A 16583-nucleotide genomic window follows, 5' to 3' on the forward strand; every position below is an offset into this window, starting at 1 on the left:
CGGATTCGTCGTGTTTTGGCAGACCGTTTTTGTCCGTCGCATCCGCCATTTTCTACCGCGCATGCGCGGCCAAAACTCCGCCCCGGACTTCAGAATGGGCAGCGGATGCGTTGAAAAACTGCATCCGCTGCCCACGTCGTGCACAAATTTCACAACGTGCGTCGGTACGTAGGCACGACGCATAGCGACGGACCCGTACCAATGCAAGTGTGAAAAAGGCCTTAATGAGCGTTTAATTTAATAAAAAAACGGAAAAAAATGGCGTGGGCTCCTGCGCAATTTTCTGCACCAGAGGGGGAAAGCCGACGGCCGGGGGCCAATATTTGTAGCCTGCTATGAATATCAGCCCGCAGCTGTCTGCGTAGCCTTTACTATTAAAATAGGGGGACCCCCCCAAAAAAAATGATGTGGGGTCCCCCTATATTTTATAGCCAGAAAGGCTGCGCAGACAGCTGCGGGCTGATATTCATAGCCTAGAGAGGGGCCATGGATATTGGTCCCCCCCGGCTACAAATACCAGTCTGCAGCCGCCCCGGAAATGGCGCAATAAGATGCGCCAATTCCGGCACTTAGCCCCTCTCTTCCCACTCCCGTGTAGCGGTGGGATATGGGGTAATAAGGGGTTAATGTCACCTTGCTATCGTAAGGTGACATTAAGCCGGGTTAATAACGGAGAGGCGTCAATAAGACGCCTATCCATTATTAATCCAATACTAATAAAGGGTTAATAAAACACACACACATTAGGAAAAAAGTATTTTAATATTCTTCATTTAACCATACTTACCATACTTCAGCACCTGCAAAAAACGTAAAATAATAAACCGTATACTACCTGCCCGCCGTAGTCCAATTAATAACGAGTGTCCTACGACGATCTCCCCTATAGAACAGTGACATCGGGTGATGTCACTGCTCTATAGGACCCTCAGTGACACACTGACAGGAGACAATGGCTCCTGCAGTGCATCACTGAGAGGTTACCTTAGGACAAAGTCTCACTTTATGGCAATTGCTGCCTGGGAAAATTTCTCACACAGCAATGCCATAGGTGAGACTAGAGACTATTTTCTCACAGGGGCGTAGGAATACATTGAGAGGAATACATTGTGGAAGGACACCTTCCATCATTGTTTTCCTGGAGCCCCTGGAGAGCGGTCGCATCAGCCGATGCTCCTGCTCTCCACAGGAGATCGTGGAGGGACACTCGTTTTAATTGGATTTCTGTGGATCAGGGAGTATAGTGTTTGTTTATTTTAATATTTTTTACAGATGACACTGGCTTCGGGGATCAAGGTGACAAGTGATGGTGAGTATGTACTCTATGTTATATGTACTGTATGTCTATATGTATGTTGTATGTATGTACTGTATGTATGTACTGTATGTGGCATGTTGCATGTCGCATGTCACATGTTGCATGTCATCACATGGTGCATGGTGCATGTCGTCGCATGTCATCGCATGTCGTCACATGTTGCATGTCGCATGTCATCGCATGTCTCATGCTGCATGTAATCGCATGTCGCATTGTTGTGAATTTGGTTTTTGGGCTCCCCCGGTGGTCACTGGTGGTACTGGACTTGTGTGCTTCACTTTCTCTGTTCACCTGTTTCCATCAGGATATGGGTGTATCCTATTTAGCCTTGCTGCTCAGTTATTCTAGTGCCGGCCATCAATGTAACCAGTCTTTCTGTTGCATGTTCCTGCTTCTAGACTACTATCAGCTAAGTTGGACTCTTAGTCCTAAGTTTGTTTTGCATTTTTGTTCCAGTTCACAGTTATGTTATTTTTCTGTAGCTGGAAGCTCTTGTGGGCCGAAATTGCCACTCCGGTGTCATGAGTTGACACATGAGTCTTAAAGTAATTTCGGGATGGTATTTTAATAGGGTTTTCAGCTGACCGTGAAGTTCCCTGTTGTATCTTCTTGCTATCTAGTAAGCGGACCTCGCTTTGCTGAACCTACCTTCATACTGCGTATGTCTTTTCCTCTGAACTCACCGTCAATATATGTGGGGGGCTTCTGTCTCCTTTTTGGGGGAATTTCCCTAGAGGTAAGCCAGGTCTGTCTTTTCCTCTATTAGGGTTAGTTAGTCCTCCGGCTGGCGCTAGGCGTCTAGGGATAAAACGTAGGTACGTCACCCGGCCACTGTTAGTTGTGTGGTAGGTTTAGCTCACGGTCAGCTCGAGATTCCATCACCCAAGAGCTAGTCTGTTGTTTAAGTTCTCTGACGTTCCCTTGCCATTGGGAACCATGACAGTATGGCCGGCCAAGGGTTAAAACCGTTGGCAGAAGAAAGGAGAGAAAAAGAAGTCTGCAGATTTTTTTTTTTTTTTCCTTCTGAGTTTGCTTTTTAGTTGACTCAGTTGCATTTCTGCTCTAATTGCAGCCTTTGTCTCTCTCTCTCCTTCTAATCCTTGAATGGCTCTGATCTCACCTGATTAAAATGGATCCTCAGAGTTTGGTTACAGGTTTGAATAATCTTGCTACGAAGGTTCAAAATTTACAGGATTTTGTTATTCATGCTCCTATATCTGAACCTAGAATTCCTATACCAGAATTTTTCTCCGGGGATAGATCTCGTTTCCTGAATTTCAAAAATAATTGTAAATTATTTCTTTCCCTGAGATCTCGCTCCGCTGGAGATCCCGCACAGCAGGTTAAGATAGTAATTTCCTTGCTGCGGGGTGACCCTCAAAACTGGGCATTTGCATTGGCACCCGGGGATCCTGCGTTGCTCAATGTGGATGCGTTTTTTCTGGCTTTGGGGTTCCTTTATGAGGAACCTAACTTAGAGATTCAGGCTGAAAAAGCCTTGATGGCCCTATCTCAAGGGCAAGATGAAGCTGAAATATACTGCCAAAAATTTCGTAAATGGTCTGTGCTTACTCAGTGGAATGAGTGCGCCCTGGCGGCGAATTTCAGAGAGGGTCTCTCTGATGCCATTAAAGATGTTATGGTGGGGTTCCCTGCACCTACAGGTCTGAATGAGTCCATGACAATGGCTATTCAGATTGATCGGCGTTTGCGGGAGCGCAAACCTGTGCACCATTTGGCGGTGTCTTCTGAGAAGGCTCCAGAAAATATGCAATGTGATAGAATTCTGTCCAGAAGCGAACGGCAGAATTTTAGGCGAAAAAATGGGTTGTGCTTCTATTGTGGTGATTCAACTCATGTTATATCAGCATGCTCAAAACGTACAAAAAAGGTTGATAAGTCTATTTCAATTGGCACTTTACAGTCTAAGTTTATTCTGTCTGTGACCTTGATTTGTTCATTATCGTCAATTACCGCGGATGCCTATGTCGACTCTGGCGCCGCTTTGAGTCTAATGGATTGGTCCTTTGCCAGGCGTTGTGGGTTTGATCTAGAGCCTCTGGAAGTTCCTATACCTCTGAAGGGTATTGACTCTACACCATTGGCTAGTAATAAACCACAATACTGGACACAAGTGACTATGCGTATGAATCCAGACCATCAGGAGATGATTCGCTTCCTTGTGTTGTACAATCTACATGACGTTTTGGTGCTCAGATTACCATGGTTACAATCTCATAACCCAGTCCTTGACTGGAAAGCTATGTCTGTGTTAAGCTGGGGATGTCAGGGGGCTCATGGGGACGTACCTTTGGTTTCCATTTCGTCATCTATTCCCTCTGAGATTCCGGAATTTTTGTCTGATTATCGTGATGTTTTTGAGGAGCCTAAGCTTGGTTCACTACCTCCTCACAGAGATTGCGATTGTACCATAGATCTGATTCCGGGCAGTAAATTTCCAAAGGGTCGTTTATTTAATCTATCTGTACCTGAACATGCTGCTATGCGAGAATATATTAAGGAGTCCCTGGAAAAGGGACATATTCGTCCTTCTTCATCTCCCTTGGGAGCCGTTTTTTTCTTTGTATCTAAAAAAGATGGCTCTTTGAGGCCGTGTATTGATTATCGACTCTTGAATAAAATTACAGTCAAATATCAGTATCCTCTGCCACTGCTGACTGATTTGTTTGCTCGAATAAAGGGGGCTAAGTGGTTCTCTAAGATTGATCTCCGTGGGGCGTATAATTTGGTGCGAATTAAGCAGGGGGATGAGTGGAAAACCGCATTTAATACGCCCGACGGCCATTTTGAGTATTTAGTAATGCCTTTTGGTCTTTCAAATGCCCCTTCAGTCTTTCAGTCCTTTATGCATGACATTTTCCGTGAATATTTGGATAAATTTATGATCGTGTATCTGGATGATATTTTGATTTTTTCGGATGACTGGGATTCTCATGTCCAACAGGTCAGGAGGGTTTTTCAGGTTTTGCGGGCTAATTCCTTGTGTGTGAAGGGTTCTAAGTGTATTTTTGGGGTTCAAAAGATTTCTTTTTTGGGGTACATTTTTTCCCCCTCTTCCATTGAGATGGATCCTGTCAAGGTTCGGGCTATTTGTGATTGGACGCAACCTTCTTCTCTTAAGAGCCTTCAGAAATTTTTGGGCTTTGCTAATTTTTATCGTCGATTTATAACTGGTTTTTCTGATGTTGCTAAACCTTTGACTGATTTGACCAAAAAGGGTGCTGATGTTGCTGATTGGTCCCCTGCTGCTGTGGAGGCCTTTCGGGAGCTTAAGCGCCGCTTTTCTTCTGCCCCTGTGTTGCGTCAGCCTGATGTTACTCTTCCTTTTCAGCTTGAGGTTGATGCTTCCGAGATCGGAGCTGGGGCGGTCTTGTCGCAGAAAAGTTCCGACTGCTCCGTGATGAGACCTTGTGCGTTCTTTTCACGAAAATTTTCGCCCGCCGAGCGAAATTATGATATTGGTAATCGGGAGCTTTTGGCTATGAAGTGGGCTTTTGAGGAGTGGCGTTATTGGCTTGAGGGGGCTAGACATCAGGTGGTGGTATTGACCGATCACAAGAATTTGATTTATCTTGAGTCTGCCAGGCGCCTGAATCCTAGACAGGCGCGCTGGTCGTTGTTTTTCTCTCGGTTTAATTTTGTGGTCTCATACTTACCAGGTTCTAAAAATGTGAAGGCGGATGCCCTTTCTAGGAGTTTTGAGCCTGATTCCCCTGGTGATTCTGAACCTACAGGTATCCTTAAGGATGGGGTGATATTATCTGCTGTTTCCCCAGACCTGCGACGGGCTTTGCAGGAGTTTCAGGCGGATAGACCTGATCGTTGCCCGCCTGGTAGACTGTTTGTTCCTGATGATTGGACCAGTAGAGTCATCTCGGAGGTTCATTCTTCTGTGTTGGCAGGTCATCCCGGGATCTTTGGTACCAGGGATTTGGTGGCTAGGTCCTTCTGGTGGCCTTCCCTGTCTCGAGATGTACGAGTTTTTGTGCAGTCTTGTGATGTTTGTGCTCGGGCCAAACCTTGTTGTTCTCGGGCCAGCGGATTGTTGTTATCTTTGCCTATTCCGAAGAGGCCTTGGACTCACATCTCTATGGATTTTATTTCTGATCTCCCTGTTTCTCAGAAAATGTCTGTCATCTGGGTGGTGTGTGACCGTTTTTCAAAGATGGTCCATTTGGTGCCCTTGCCTAAGTTGCCTTCCTCATCCGAGTTGGTTCCTCTGTTTTTTCAAAATGTGGTTCGCTTGCATGGTATTCCGGAGAATATCGTTTCTGACAGGGGGACCCAGTTCGTGTCTAGATTTTGGCGGGCGTTCTGTGCTAGGATGGGCATTGATTTGTCTTTTTCGTCTGCGTTCCATCCTCAGACTAATGGCCAGACTGAGCGGACTAATCAGACCTTGGAGACTTATTTGAGGTGTTTTGTGTCTGCGGATCAGGATGACTGGGTTGCCTTTTTGCCCTTGGCGGAGTTTGCCCTCAATAATCGGGCTAGTTCTGCCACTTTGGTTTCCCCTTTCTTTTGCAATTCGGGGTTTCATCCTCGTTTTTCTTCTGGTCAGGTGGAGTCTTCGGATTGTCCTGGAGTGGATACTGTGGTGGATAGGTTGCATCGGATTTGGGGACAGGTGGTGGACAATTTGGAGTTGTCCCAGGAGAAGACTCGGCATTTTGCTAACCGCCGTCGTCGTGTTGGTCCTCGTCTTCGTGTTGGGGACTTGGTGTGGTTGTCTTCTCGTTTTGTCCCTATGAGGGTTTCTTCTCCTAAGTTTAAGCCTCGGTTCATCGGCCCGTATAAGATTTTGGAGATTCTTAACCCCGTGTCCTTTCGATTGGACCTCCCAGCATCTTTTTCTATCCATAATGTCTTCCATCGGTCATTATTGCGCAGGTATGAGGTACCGGTTGTGCCTTCCGTTGAGCCTCCCGCTCCGGTGTTGGTTGAGGGTGAATTGGAGTACGTTGTGGAGAAGATCTTGGACTCCCGTGTTTCCAGACGGAAACTTCAGTATCTGGTCAAGTGGAAGGGCTACGGTCAAGAGGATAATTCTTGGGTGACAGCCTCTGATGTTCATGCATCTGATTTGGTCCGTGCCTTTCATAGGGCTCATCCTGATCGCCCTGGTGGTTCTTGTGAGGGTTCGGTGCCCCCTCCTTGAGGGGGGGGGTACTGTTGTGAATTTGGTTTTTGGGCTCCCCCGGTGGTCACTGGTGGTACTGGACTTGTGTGCTTCACTTTCTCTGTTCACCTGTTTCCATCAGGATATGGGTGTATCCTATTTAGCCTTGCTGCTCAGTTATTCTAGTGCCGGCCATCAATGTAACCAGAGCCTTTCTGTTGCATGTTCCTGCTTCTAGACTACTATCAGCTAAGTTGGACTCTTAGTCCTAAGTTTGTTTTGCATTTTTGTTCCAGTTCACAGTTATGTTATTTTTCTGTAGCTGGAAGCTCTTGTGGGCCGAAATTGCCACTCCGGTGTCATGAGTTGACACATGAGTCTTAAAGTAATTTCGGGATGGTATTTTAATAGGGTTTTCAGCTGACCGTGAAGTTCCCTGTTGTATCTTCTTGCTATCTAGTAAGCGGACCTCGCTTTGCTGAACCTACCTTCATACTGCGTATGTCTTTTCCTCTGAACTCACCGTCAATATATGTGGGGGGCTTCTGTCTCCTTTTTGGGGGAATTTCCCTAGAGGTAAGCCAGGTCTGTCTTTTCCTCTATTAGGGTTAGTTAGTCCTCCGGCTGGCGCTAGGCGTCTAGGGATAAAACGTAGGTACGTCACCCGGCCACTGTTAGTTGTGTGGTAGGTTTAGCTCACGGTCAGCTCGAGATTCCATCACCCAAGAGCTAGTCTGTTGTTTAAGTTCTCTGACGTTCCCTTGCCATTGGGAACCATGACATCGCATACTGCATGTCATCGCATGTTGCATGTCGTCGCATGTTGCATGTCTGTTGTGAACTCTGTTTCCGGGCTCCCTCCTGTGGTCATCATGAGTGGTACTGTGTGAGTTCTCTCTTTGGGCTCCTCCTGGTGGCTCTTTTTGTTATTTTGCAGGTTTCTGGCAGGATCAGCTGTCTCGTCATCTGCTAGTTAGGTTTCCTATTTAATCCACCTGGTCCTTCATTCCTTGCCTGTTGCCATTGTATTCAGTGCTATTCTGATTGCTCCTGTCTACATCCGTTATCAGTCTCTCCAAGAGAAGCTAAGTTCTGTTTGCTTATTTTTGCTCATCTGTGTTCAAGATGTTTCCTAGTATATGATGAGTTTTTGTCCAGCTTGCTAATATGTGATTTCCCTGCTTGCTGGTGCTCTGGGGTGCTGAGTTGCTCCCCCCACATCGTTAGTTGGTGTGGGGGTTCTCGCATTCTCTGCGTGAATATTTTTGCATAGGGTTTTTTACTGACCGCACAGATCCCTTGCTATTTTCTGCTATCTAGCGTTAGCGGGCCTCATTTGCTTAACCTGTTTCATCTCTGCGTTTGTCTTTTCCTCTTAACTCACCGTTATTATTTGTGGGGGGCTTCTATATCTCTGGGGGATTTCTCTGAGGCAAGTGAGGTCTTTACTTTCTCTTTAGGGGTAGTCAGTTTCTCAGGCCGTGAAGAGACGTCTAGGATTTCAGGAAACGTTCCACGGCTGCCTATAGTGTGTGCGGTTAGGATCAGGTTTGCGGTTAGTCCAGTTACCACATCCCCAGAGCTCGTCCTATTATTTTCTACTTAGCTGGTTAGATTTGTGATCCTAAGCCACTAGGATCATAACAGTGCAACAGGCCTAAAGTGTTAAATGCATCGCAAAAGTGGGATAAGAGAAATCCTGAGTTCAATTTTTTTTTTCTGCTCTGCAGTCTGTCCTGCTTCTCTCCTCCCCTTAATCTCTGGGTGGCTTTGAGTTCTGCTGCAGACATGGATATTCAGAGTCTGACTTCTAGTGTGGATCATCTTGCTGCAAGGGTGCAAAGCATTCAGGATTTTGTTGTTCACAGTCCTATGTCTGAGCCAAAAGTACCTATTCCTGAGTTTTTTTCTGGAGATAGATCTAGGTTTCTGAATTTTAAGAATAATTGTAAATTATTTCTTTCTTTGAGACCTCGTTCCTCTGGTGATTCCGCTCAGCAAGTTAGAATTGTTATCTCTCTGTTACGCGGTGACCCTCAAGATTGGGCCTTCTCCCTGGCGCCAGGAGATCCTGCATTGCTGAATGTGGATGCGTTTTTTCTGGTGCTTGGATTGCTTTATGAGGAACCTAATCTTGAGAACCAGGCAGAAAAGGCCTTGCTGGCTCTCTCTCAGGGTCAGGATGAAGCTGAGGTGTATTGTCAAAAATTTCGGAAATGGTCGGTGCTTACTCAATGGAATGAGTGTGCCCTGGCTGCAAATTTCAGAGAAGGTCTTTCTGAAGCCATTAAGAATGTTATGGTGGGGTTCCCTGTTGTGGATTCTGTTTGTGGGCTCCCTCTGGTGGTTACTGCTGGTACTGGGTGACTTTGGTGGGTTGCGGCCTTTGGTTTCCACCTGTCCATCAGTGGCTGGGTGTTTCCTATTTTACCTGGCCTTTCTGTCATTTCCCTTGCCGGCTATCAATGTATTCAGATGTGCTCTGTTTGGTTCCTGCCTACCTGCTCCCAGATCTTTCAGGATAAGCTAAGTGCTGATTTTCAGTTGTTTGGTTTTTTGTCCGGCTTGCTTATTATGTCTCTATGCTAGCTGGTAGCTCTAGTGGACTGAGGTTCTCCCCATGTGCCATGAGTTGGCACATGGGTTCTTGTAATCTCAGGATGGTTTTTTTTGATTAGGGTTTTTTGCTGACCGCTCAGTCCCCTTTTGTATCGTTCTGCTTTCTAGTTTACAGCGGGCCTCAATTTGCTAAAACTATATATATCATCTCTATGTGTGTGCCTTCCTCTCATTTCACCGTCAATACATGTGGGGGGCAACTATATCTTTTGGGGTTCATTCCGCTGGAGGCAAGTGAGGTCTTTATTTTCTCTGCAGTGCTAGTTAGCTCTTAGGCTGGTGCGTGGCGTCTAGAACCAACGTAGGCACGCTCCCTGGCTATCTCTAGTTGCGTTTGTCAGGCGTAGGGCAGCGGTCAGCCCAGGTTCCATCACCCTAGAGCTCGTCCGTAATATATTTGTACTTTGCTTGTCCTGTGCTATCCCTAGCCATTGGGATTCATGACAGTATGGCCATTCAGATTGATCGGCGTTTACGGGAGCGCAAACCCGTGCACCAGTTGGCGGTGTCTTCTGAACAGGCACCTGAGACTATGCAATGTGATAGAATTCAGTCCAGAAGTGTTGTGAATTTGCTTTTTGCTCCCTCTAGTGGTTACTAGTTTTTTGACTCTGGTTTTTCTGTCATTCCTTTTATCCGCACCTGGGTCGTTAGTTAGGGGTGTTGCTATATAAGCTCCCTGGACCTTCAGTTCAATGCCTGGCAACGTAGTTATCAGAGCTAGTCTGCTGTGCTCTTGTCTACTGATCCTGGTTCCAGTTATATCAGCTAAGTCTGCCTTTTGCTTTTTGCTATTTGTTTTGGTTTTGTATTTTTGTCCAGCTTGTTCCAAATCTATATCCTGACCTTTGCTGGAAGCTCTAAGGGGGCTGGTGTTCTCCCCCCGGACCGTTAGACGGTTCAGGGGTTCTTGAATTTCCAGTGTGGATTTTGATAGGGTTTTTGTTGACCATATAAGTTACCTTTCTTTATTCTGCTATCAGTAAGCGGGCCTCTCTGTGCTAAACCTGGTTCATTTCTGTGTTTGTCATTTCCTCTTACCTCACCGTCATTATTTGTGGGGGGCTTCTATCCAGCTTTGGGGTCCCCTTCTCTGGAGGCAAGAAAGGTCTATGTTTTCCTCTACTAGGGGTAGCTAGATTCTCCGGCTGGCGCGTGTCATCTAGAATCAACGTAGGAATGATCCCCGGCTACTTCTAGTGTTGGCGTTAGGAGTAGATATATGGTCAACCCAGTTACCACTGCCCTATGAGCTGGATTTTTGTATTCTGCAGACTTCCACGTTCCTCTGAGACCCTCGCCATTGGGGTCATAACAGTTTGCCAGGCCAGTATTAAATGTTTAATGCATTGCAGAAGAGGGATTATAAGAAAGAAGATTCTGAGTTTTTTTTTTTTTTCTTTTTCCCCTTTACCTCAGAGTGGCTATGCTTGCTGCAGACATGAATGTCCAGACCTTGATTACAAGTGTGGACCAGCTGGCTACTCGTGTGCAGGGCATACAAGACTATGTTATCAGAAATCCTAGGTCAGAACCTAAAATACCGATTCCTGAACTGTTTTCCGGAGACAGGTTTAAGTTTAGGAATTTCGTGAATAATTGTAAATTGTTTTTGTCCCTGAGACCCTGTTCATCTGGAGATTCTGCTCAGCAAGTAAAAATTGTTATTTCGTTCTTACGGGGCGACCCTCAGGATTGGGCTTTTTCGCTGGCACCAGGAGATCCGGCATTGGCTGATCTTGATGCGTTTTTTCTGGCGCTCGGTTTACTTTATGAGGAACCCAATCTTGAGATTCAGGCAGAAAAGGCCTTGCTGGCTATGTCTCAGGGGCAGGACGAGGCTGAAGTGTATTGCCAAAAATTTCGGAAATGGTCCGTGCTGACACATTGGAACGAGTGTGCACTGGCCGCTAATTTTAGAAATGGCCTTTCTGAAGCCATTAAGAATGTTATGGTGGGTTTTCCCATTCCCACAGGTCTGAATGATACTATGGCACTGGCTATTCAAATTGACCGGCGGTTGCGGGAGCGCAAAACCGCAAATTCCCTCATGGTGTTGTCTGAACAGACACCTAATTCGGTGCAATGTGATAGAAAAACCGCAAATTCCCTCATGGTGTTGTCTGAACAGACACCTGATTTAATGCAATGTGATAGAATCCTGACTAGAAATAAGCGGAAAATTCATAGACGCCGGAATGGCTTGTGCTACTACTGTGGTGATTCTACACATGTTATCTCAGCATGCTCTAAACGTATAGCTAAGGTTGTTAGTCCTGTCACCGTTGGTAATTTGCAACCTAAATTTATTCTGTCTGTAACTTTGATTTGCTCACTGTCATCTTATCCTGTCATGGCGTTTGTAGATTCAGGTGCTGCCCTGAGTCTCATGGATCTCTCATTTGCTAAGCGCTGTGGTTTTACTCTTGAACCATTAGAAAATCCTATTCCTCTTAGGGGTATTGATGCTACACCATTGGCAGCAAATAAACCGCAGTATTGGACTCAGGTTACCATGTGCATGGCTCCTGAACACCGCGAGGTGATACGTTTCCTGGTTTTACATAAAATGCATGATTTGGTTGTTTTAGGGCTGCCATGGTTACAGACCCATAATCCAGTCCTGGACTGGAAGGCTATGTCAGTCTCAAGTTGGGGCTGTCGTGGTATTCATGGGGATTCCCTGCCTGTGTCTATTGCTTCTTCTACGCCTTCGGAAGTTCCGGAGTATTTGTCTGATTATCAGGATGTCTTCAGTGAGTCTGAGTCCAGTGCACTGCCTCCTCATAGGGACTGTGACTGTGCTATAGATTTGATCCCAGGCAGTAAATTTCATAAGGGAAGACTGTTTAATCTGTCGGTACCTGAACATACCGCTATGCGTTCATATATCAAGGAGTCTCTGGAGAAAGGACATATTCGTCCGTCTTCTTCCCCTCTTGGTGCGGGATTCTTTTTTGTGGCAAAAAAGGACGGATCTTTGAGACCTTGTATTGATTATCGGCTTTTAAATAAGATCACTGTCAAATTTCAGTATCCTTTACCGCTGTTGTCTGACTTGTTTGCCCGGATTAAGGGTGCCAAGTGGTTCACCAAGATAGACCTTCGTGGTGCGTACAACCTTGTGCGCATTAAGCAAGGTGATGAATGGAAAACCGCATTCAATACGCCCGTAGGTCATTTTGAGTACTTGGTGATGCCTTTTGGGCTCTCCAATGCGCCTTCAGTTTTTCAGTCCTTTATGCATGACATTTTCTGGAAGTATCTGGATAAATTTTTGATTGTTTATCTGGATGATATTTTGGTTTTTTCTGATAATTGGGATTCGCATGTGGAGCAGGTCAGGTTGGTCTTTAAAATTTTGCGTGAAAATTCTTTGTTTGTCAAGGGCTCAAAGTGTCTCTTTGGTGTACAGAAGGTTCCCTTTTTGGGGTTCATTTTTTCCCCTTCTGCTGTGGAGATGGACCCAGTCAAGGTCCGAGCTATTCTTGATTGGACTCAGCCCTCGTCAGTTAAGAGTCTTCAGAAGTTCTTGGGCTTCGCTAACTTCTACCGTCGTTTTATCGCTAATTTTTCTAGCATTGTGAAACCTTTGACGGATATGACCAAGAAGGGCTCCGATGTAGCTAACTGGGCTCCTGCTGCCGTGGAGGCTTTCCAGGAGTTGAAACGCCGGTTTACTTCGGCGCCTGTTTTGTGCCAGCCTGACGTCTCACTTCCCTTTCAGGTTGAGGTGGATGCTTCGGAGATTGGGGCAGGGGCCGTTTTGTCGCAGAGAGGCCCTGGTTGCTCTGTTATGAAACCTTGTGCCTTTTTCTCTAGGAAGTTTTCGCCTGCCGAGCGAAATTATGATGTGGGCAATCGGGAGTTGTTGGCCATGAAATGGGCATTTGAGGAGTGGCGTCATTGGCTCGAGGGTGCTAAGCATCGTGTGGTGGTCTTGACTGATCACAAAAATCTGATGTATCTCGAGTCTGCTAAACGCCTTAATCCGAGACAGGCCCGCTGGTCATTGTTTTTCTCCCGCTTTGATTTTGTTGTCTCGTATTTACCAGGTTCAAAGAATGTGAAGGCCGATGCTCTTTCTAGGAGCTTTGTGCCTGATGCTCCTGGAGTCGCGGATCCTGTTGGTATTCTTAAAGATGGAGTTATCTTGTCAGCTATTTCTCCGGATCTGCGACGTGTGTTGCAGAGATTTCAGGCTGATAGGCCTGAGTCTTGTCCACCTGACAGACTGTTTGTCCCGGATAAGTGGACCAGCAGAGTAATTTCCGAGGTTCATTCCTCGGTGTTGGCAGGTCACCCGGGAATCTTTGGCACCAGAGATCTGGTGGCCAGGTCCTTTTGGTGGCCTTCCTTGTCAAGGGATGTGCGGTCATTTGTGCAGTCCTGTGGGACTTGTGCTCGAGCTAAGCCTTGCTGTTCTCGTGCCAGCGGTTTGCTCTTGCCCTTGCCTGTCCCGAAGAGACCTTGGACACATATCTCCATGGATTTCATTTCTGATCTTCCGCTATCTCAGGGCATGTCCGTTATCTGGGTGATATGTGATCGCTTCTCCAAGATGGTTCATTTGGTTCCTTTGCCTAAGCTGCCTTCCTCTTCCGATCTGGTTCCTGTGTTTTTCCAGAACGTGGTTCGTTTGCACGGCATCCCTGAGAATATTGTGTCAGACAGAGGATCCCAGTTCGTTTCCAGGTTCTGGCGATCCTTTTGTAGTAGGATGGGCATTGATTTGTCGTTTTCGTCTGCTTTCCATCCTCAGACTAATGGACAGACGGAGCGAACCAATCAGACTTTGGAGGCTTATTTGAGGTGTTTTGTCTCTGCTGATCAGGACGATTGGGTGACATTCTTGCCGTTGGCTGAGTTTGCCCTTAATAATCGGGCTAGTTCCGCCACCTTGGTTTCGCCTTTTTTCTGCAACTCTGGTTTCCATCCTCGCTTTTCTTCGGGGCATGTGGAGCCTTCTGACTGTCCTGGGGTGGATTCTGTGGTGGATAGGTTGCAGCAGATCTGGAATCATGTGGTGGACAATTTGAAGTTGTCACAGGAGAAGGCTCAGCGCTTTGCCAACCGCCGCCGCGGTGTGGGTCCCCGACTACGCGTTGGGGATTTGGTATGGCTTTCTTCCCGCTTTGTTCCTATGAAGGTCTCCTCTCCCAAATTTAAACCTTGTTTTATTGGGCCTTACAAGATATTGGAAATCCTTAATCCTGTATCTTTTCGTCTGGATCTTCCTGTGTCGTTTGCTATTCACAATGTATTTCATAGGTCCTTGTTGCGGCGGTACATTGTGCCTGTAGTTCCTTCTGCTGAACCTCCTGCTCCGGTGTTGGTTGAGGGCGAGTTGGAGTACGTGGTGGAGAAGATCTTGGATTCTCGCCTCTCCAGGCGGAGGCTTCAGTACCTGGTCAAGTGGAAGGGCTATGGTCAGGAGGATAATTCCTGGGTGGTCGCCTCTGATGTTCATGCGGCCGATTTAATTCGTGCCTTTCATGCCGCTCGTCCTGATCGCCCTGGTGGTCGTGGTGAGGGTTCGGTGACCCCTCACTAAGGGGGGGGTACTGTTGTGAATTTGCTTTTTGCTCCCTCTAGTGGTTACTAGTTTTTTGACTCTGGTTTTTCTGTCATTCCTTTTATCCGCACCTGGTTCGTTAGTTAGGGGTGTTGCTATATAAGCTCCCTGGACCTTCAGTTCAATGCCTGGCAACGTAGTTATCAGAGCTAGTCTGCTGTGCTCTTGTCTACTGATCCTGGTTCCAGTTATATCAGCTAAGTCTGCCTTTTGCTTTTTGCTATTTGTTTTGGTTTTGTATTTTTGTCCAGCTTGTTCCAAATCTATATCCTGACCTTTGCTGGAAGCTCTAAGGGGGCTGGTGTTCTCCCCCCGGACCGTTAGACGGTTCGGGGGTTCTTGAATTTCCAGTGTGGATTTTGATAGGGTTTTTGTTGACCATATAAGTTACCTTTCTTTATTCTGCTATCAGTAAGCGGGCCTCTCTGTGCTAAACCTGGTTCATTTCTGTGTTTGTCATTTCCTCTTACCTCACCGTCATTATTTGTGGGGGGCTTCTATCCAGCTTTGGGGTCCCCTTCTCTGGAGGCAAGAAAGGTCTATGTTTTCCTCTACTAGGGGTAGCTAGATTCTCCGGCTGGCGCGTGTCATCTAGAATCAACGTAGGAATGATCCCCGGCTACTTCTAGTGTTGGCGTTAGGAGTAGATATATGGTCAACCCAGTTACCACTGCCCTATGAGCTGGATTTTTGTATTCTGCAGACTTCCACGTTCCTCTGAGACCCTCGCCATTGGGGTCATAACAAGAAGTGAACGGCAAAATTATAGGCGGAAAAATGGATTGTGTTTCTATTGTGGTGATTCAGCTCATGTTATATCAGCATGCTCTAAACGCACAAAAAGGGTTGATAAATCTTTTGCCATTGGTACTCTGCAGCCTAAGTTCATTTTGTCTGTGACTCTGATTTTTTCACTGTCTTCCATTTCCGTCGATGCCTATGTGGATTCGGGCGCTGCCCTGAGTCTTATGGATTGGTCATTTGCTAAACGCTGCGGTTTTGGTCTGGAACCTCTGGAAGTTCCTATTCCTCTGAAGGGAATTGACTCTACACCATTGGCTATGAATAAACCGCAGTATTGGACAAAAGTGACCATGCGCATGACTCCCGTTCATCAGGAGGTGATTCGCTTCCTTGTACTTTATAATTTACATGATGTACTAGTGCTTGGTCTGCCATGGTTACAAACTCATAATCCTGTCCTGGACTGGAAAACAATGTCTGTGTTAAGCTGGGGATGTCAGGGGGTTCATGATGATGCACCTCCGATTTCAATCGCTTCATCTACTCCTTCTGAGATCCCTGCGTTTTTGTCTGACTATAGGGATGTTTTTGAGGAGCCTAAGCTCAATTCGCTTCCTCCGCATAGAGATTGTGACTGTGCTATAGAATTGATTCCTGGCAGTAAGTTCCCTAAGGGTCGTTTATTTAATCTGTCACTGCCAGAGCATACTGCTATGCGGAATTATATTAAGGAGTCCTTGGAAAAGGGACATATTCGTCCATCTTCGTCCCCTCTGGGAGCAGGTTTTTTTTTTGTGGCAAAAAAAGATGGTTCCCTGAGGCCTTGTATAGATTATCACCTTCTGAATAAGATTACAGTCAAGTATCAGTATCCATTGCCATTATTGACTGATTTGTTTGCTCGCATTAAGGGGGCTAGGTGGTTCACTAAGATAGATCTTCGCGGTGCGTATAATCTGGTGCGGATAAAACAGGGTGATGAGTGGAAAACCGCATTTAATACGCCTGAGGGCCATTTTGAGTATTTGGTAATGCCTTTTGGACTCTCCAATGCTCCGTCAGTCTTTCAGTCCTTTATGCACAATATTTTCCGTGAATATCTGGATAAGTTTATGATTGTGTATTTGGATGATATTTTGGTGTTTTCTGATGACTGGGAGTCTCATGTTCTACAGGTCAGGAAGGTG

General features: G+C 46.2%; 1 protein-coding gene across 2 annotated transcripts in view; it reads right to left on the bottom strand.

Moving 5' to 3' along the window:
- Nucleotides 1-16583, bottom strand: part of LOC143807350 (fatty acyl-CoA hydrolase precursor, medium chain-like) — a 155681-nt gene that overhangs the window by 64967 nt on the left and 74131 nt on the right. The window lies entirely within an intron of this gene.

Source organism: Ranitomeya variabilis, chromosome 2, assembly GCF_051348905.1.
Source record: "Ranitomeya variabilis isolate aRanVar5 chromosome 2, aRanVar5.hap1, whole genome shotgun sequence".
NCBI lineage: Eukaryota > Metazoa > Chordata > Amphibia > Anura > Dendrobatidae > Ranitomeya > Ranitomeya variabilis.